Here is a 4,391-nt window from a genome sequence, read left to right as displayed (position 1 = left end):
TCTCTTCTTTCCTTCCTTTTTACTTTGTCTCTCTCTCTCTCTCTCTCTCTCTCTCTCTCTCTCTTTCTCTATTTAAATAAGCGTTTGAATGTTCCATTTATGGCTCCTACACACAGAACGCGGCAACACTTGCCGCGCGGCAAACGTATACAGGAGCCATTAAACATTTGTCTTTCAAGTACACATGGTTCAAAGTAGAAATTTAGAGGAGTACTTAGAATATACATACTGGAAAGGCCATAGATGACTGTCAATGGTACTAACATCTATCTGTCCTTGTCTGAATGCTTCATTGTAATGCGCATGCGTCGATTATGAATATCCATATACATATACATTCAAACTTCAAAGCTCGCGAAACGAAAGCATATAGAATTATTAAAAAATGGGACGTTATTATGTTATGTGTCTCAAAATATCAACGAAGCAAAATCTAAAATATCTCTTCATGCGTAAGTATAGCCTTACTTTGTAGATAATTTTAAGCCAAGCTCTAAGATTATGTATTGAATTAATTTAAATTATATAAATATATAAAATATGTGTGTATTTTAAGTATATAGTTATATTATAATCAATAACAATGACAATAACAATGACTTTGCTAGGAACAGTTTTTCCATCATTTTCAAATTTCAAATAACATTTTGATAACTATTTTTTCAAGTTCGAATTACATGGTATCATCACACGCAAGCGCGCAACAAACATTCAGAACAGATAGATATTGGAGACACTTTAATTACATTAATTACGTACGGTATAGCTTTTCCAGTATGTATGTTCTAAGAGGAAGTATTAGGTGTACAACTTTGCTTCCGCCGTTTTCCTATAGATGGCTTTAGCGGTAAGTGGTGGTCGAAATAAATAGATCATAGACGTCATACAATAAACTTGGGCATCTATCAACATAACCCCATAGAAACATTAGTCGATTTGTGTCTGCATCATAAAGTTATTCTCGATTGAAAATATCAGTTTACGAGCCAAATTCTCATTTGCGGGAGGTTTTAATTTTTTGCTTCAATATGAAGAAATCTGCGGCTGAGGCTCATCGAATGCTCTCAAATACTTAGGTGAGGCCGCTATTAGTGAAAGAACGTATCGTGAGTGGTTTCAACGCTTCAAGAACGGTTTGACGTCGAAAACCAACATAGCGGTGGAAGAGAGAAGATTTTCGAAGATGTAGAATTGGAGGCATTACTTGAGCAAGACTCGTGTCAAAATCAAGAAGAATTGGCACGATTGGGAGTGACTCAACAAGCCATTTCAAAACGCCTCAAAGCCAATGATTCAGAAGCAAGGAAATTGGGTGCCGTACGAATTGAAGCTGAGAGATGTTGAACGGCGTTTGTTTGTGAACAGCTGCTTGAAAGGCAAAGACGGAAAGGATTTCTGCATCGCATTGTGACTGGGGACGAAAAATGAGTTCATTACGATAATCCCAAGCGCAGAAAATCATGGGGAGTTCCCGGCCATGCTTCCACGTCGACGGCCAAATCGAATATTCACGGCTCCAAGGTCATGCTCTGTATTTGGTGGGACCAGCTCGGCGTAGTGTATTATGAACTGTTAAAACTGACTGAAAAAATTACAGGCGATCGGTATCGAACGCAATTGATGCGTTTGAGCCGAGCATTGAAAGACAAACGGCCGCAATACAACGAGAGACACGATAAAGTGATTTTGCAGCATGACAATGCTCGACCCCATGTTGCGAAAGTGGTCAAGACATACTTGGAAACGTTGAAATGGGAAATCCTACCCCACCCGCCGTATTCTCCAGACGTTGCTCCCTCTGACTATCATTTGTTTCGATCAATGGCACACGGCCTGGCTGACCAGCACTTCCGGTCTTATGAAGAAGTAAAAAATTGGATCGATTCGTGGATAGCCTCAAAAGATGACCAGTTTTTTCGACGCGGGATTCGTACGCTACCCGAAAGATGGGAGAAAGTAATGGCCAGCGATGGACAATATTTTGAATCATAAATGTATAACCAGTTTTTTACAATAAAGCTTCGAATTTTGGAAAAAAAATGGCGGAAGCAAAGTTGTACCTAATATTACGTATATTGTCCATTTGGTGAAATGTTGTGTGAGAAATCTCGAGAGATTGGTCTAATTTTTGTGAAAAAGTGAACAAAAGTAACATAAAAAATCGAGCAAAAAAGATTTCTTTTTATTTATTGTTTTTATTTAAACTTATTTTTTGGACATATACGAATATGTACATAAATTATATGTATAAGATTAGTTGCTTATGTAAAATTTTTTCAAAGATGTTGAAAATTTTAATATATTTACATATATAGTTTACATATATGTATACATATATAGAAATATATTATATATATTTATATATATTGGGAGTACAAATTAGTTCGGTCCGTTTAAAAATGCATTTATTTCAAAACAAAATGAATGAACAGATCAATTAGAGTATTGTCCATCGCTGCCTACTACTTTTTCCCATCTCTCAGGCAATTTTCGAATTCCATCTCGAAAAAATGACTCGTCTTTGGAGGCGATCCAATTTTGGAGCCAATTTTCGATTTCTGCGAAAGAAGTGAACCGGTGATTTGCTGCATCCTTCGGAACAACCACTAATCAGAAGGAGCAATGTCCGGAGAATACGGCGGGTGCGGTAAAACTCCCATTTGAGTGTTTCCAAATATTTTTTTACAACTTTAGCGCCATGAAGCCGAGCGTTGTCATGAAGAAGAATAACTTTATCATGTCTTTGCTCGTATTCCGGTCGTTTTTCTTGCAATGCACTGCTCAAACGAATCAATCGTAGCCGATACCGATCGCCCGTAATGGAATCGCCTGGAATTTAGCAGCTCATAATAAACAAGATTCTTTTGGTCCCACCAGATACAGAGCATGATTTTCAAACCATGAATGTTCGGCTGTGGTGTTGATGTTGAGGTCGATGGCAATGATTGACCGGGCTTAACGTAGTATTTTTTCTTCTTGGGGTTGTCGTAGAATATCCATTTCTCATCTCCAGTCACAATCCGATGCAAAAAAACTTTTTCTCTGTTGTCTTTGAATCAGCTGTTAAAAATTCGCAAGTAAAAAATCGCTTTTCAACGTCTCTCGGTTTCAGTTCATAAGGCACCCAATTTCCTTGTTTTTGAATCATTCTTATGGCTCTCAATTGTACAGAAATGGCTTGTTGAGTTACCCCTAATGATTCTGCAAGCTCCTTTTGCGTTTGATTCTGATCTTCTTCGAATAATGCCTCTAATTCTTTGTTTTTGAATTTTTTTTGTCTGTCCAGAGCGAGGCTTGTCTTCAACGCTGAAATCTTCATCCTTGAAACATCGAAACCATTCCCTACATGATTTATCAATTAAGTCACCATAAACTTCGACAAGCATTCGATAGGCTTCAGCCGCACTTTTCTTCCAATTAAAGCAGAAAATCAAAACCTCCCGCAAATGCTGCTTGGTTAACACAAAATTCGACATTTCAAACACAGTAAAAATCAAGGTTTTTGTATGAAACTCAAAGCGATATAAACTGAATATTATTAGCATTTGTTTAATCTCTCTGAAACCGCCAAAATCAGCTGTGCTATGAACCATTCACAACAGCTGGAGTCATCTTTAGAGAAACGGACTGAACTAATTTGTACTTCCAATATGTATATATATATGTAAAATATGTAAAATATATTAAAATTTTCAACATTTTCAACCCTAAGCAATTAATGCTCTCCTATTAGCTGCGTTCGGTAATGCAAATCTGAGGCATCGCTCTTATATTATAGGATACGTACATTGTAGAAAAAGGGCACTTCGATGTCTCAGATTTGCATTGTCGAACGCAGCTACTAGTGACCAGTATATTATTGAAGCTACATTGGACACGCATGCGTCATAACGATCATACATCACGTGCATCATGTGCTTTACGTCACACAGCCACGTATGATGAGTTTTCACTAAATCAAAGATAACGACACATTATTTTGTGATATTGATATGTGTGCATATTTGTATCATCCAAATTACCAATTGTAAATAATTGGTAACCATTACATGGAATAATCATAATCTGATAATTAATCTTACGTGTATAGCACAGTATGATTTAAAAATTTATACCTCAGAGAATTTTCGAGAATAATTTAACAAATCTAGTACGTAAAATTTTTACGAGTGTAAATAAACTACAATCTTCGATGGAGAGTGCCATCTTTAAACTGAGATATTATTCGTTATGCAATACTCGTTTTAATTTCATCATTCTCTCCAATTGACTATAATGCTACCTTCGCTTATTATATAATAATTTAGTATATTATCGCTTATTTAAGTATACATGTGTATGTGTATATATATATATATATATATATATATATATATATATATATATACTTA

Source organism: Atta cephalotes, assembly GCF_000143395.1.
Source record: "Atta cephalotes unplaced genomic scaffold scaffold00018, whole genome shotgun sequence".
Classification (NCBI taxonomy): Eukaryota; Metazoa; Arthropoda; class Insecta; order Hymenoptera; family Formicidae; genus Atta; species Atta cephalotes.
Note: the sequence above shows the minus strand (reverse complement) of the source record.